The sequence below is a fragment of the Arachis duranensis genome, chromosome 10 (assembly GCF_000817695.3).
Source record: "Arachis duranensis cultivar V14167 chromosome 10, aradu.V14167.gnm2.J7QH, whole genome shotgun sequence".
Classification (NCBI taxonomy): Eukaryota; Viridiplantae; Streptophyta; class Magnoliopsida; order Fabales; family Fabaceae; genus Arachis; species Arachis duranensis.
In genome coordinates this window covers 26,845,455-26,846,484 of record NC_029781.3, presented here as the reverse complement: position 1 = coordinate 26,846,484, position 1,030 = coordinate 26,845,455, and the positions used below count along the sequence as shown (strand labels likewise).

The following is a 1,030-nucleotide window of genomic DNA, read 5'->3' as shown; positions in this document are numbered from 1 at the left end:
ATGAAGGGTTATAGGTGTTTCCATAGGGTTCTCCCATGTAATTCACCTCTTCCATTGATGGGTTCTCAGGATCATAAGCTTCTTCTTCAGATGAAGCATCCTTAGTACTGCCTGGTACAGCTTGCATTCCAGACAGACTTTGAGAAATCATATTGACTTGCTGAGTCAATATTTTGTTCTGAGCCAATATGGCATTCAGAGTATCAATCTCAAGAACTCTTATCTTCTGCTTTGTCCCATTATTCACAGGATTCCTTTCAGAAGTGTACATGAATTGGTTATTTGCAACCATTTCAATGAGTTCTTGAGCTTCTGCAGGTGTCTTCTTCAGATGAAGAGATCTTCCAGCAGAGCTGTCCAATGACATCTTGGACAGTTCAGACAGACCATCATAGAAGATACCTATGATGCTCCATTCAGAAAGCATGTCAGAAGGACACTTTCTGATTAATTGTTTGTATCTTTCCTAAGCTTCATAGAGGGATTCACCTTCCTTCTGTCTGAAGCTTTGGACTTCCACTCTAAGCTTACTCAATTTTTGAGGTGGAAAGAACTTTGCCAGGAAGGCATTGACTAGCTTTTCCCAAGAGTTCAGGCTTTCTTTAGGTTGTGAATCCAACCATATCCTAGCTTTGTCTCTTACAGCAAAAGGGAATAGCATAAGTCTGTAGACCTCAGGGTCAACCCCATTGGTCTTGACAGTGTCACAGATTTGCAAGAATTCAGCTAAAAACTGATGAGGATCTTCCAATTGAAGTCCATGGAACTTGCAATTCTGTTGCATTAGAGAAACGAATTGAGGCTTAAGCTCAAAGTTGTTTGCTCCAATGGCAGGGATAGAGATGCTTCTCCCATGGAAGTCGGGAGTAGGTGTAGTAAAGTCACCCAGCACCTTCCTTGCATTGTTGGCATTGTTGTTGTTTTCGGCTGCCATGTCTTCTTCTTGTTTGAAGATTTCTGTTAGGTCCTCTACAGAGAGTAGTGCTTTAGTTTCTCTTAGCTTTTGCTTCAAGGTCCTGTCAGGTTCAGG

General features: G+C 41.7%; 1 non-coding gene across 1 annotated transcript; it reads left to right on the top strand.

Moving 5' to 3' along the window:
* Positions 1-421: 421 nt before the first annotated feature.
* Positions 422-529, top strand: LOC127743434 (small nucleolar RNA R71). Its single transcript, XR_008004826.1, has one exon. It is a non-coding gene; the product is annotated as a small nucleolar RNA R71 (small nucleolar RNA).
* Positions 530-1,030: the final 501 nt, after the last annotated feature.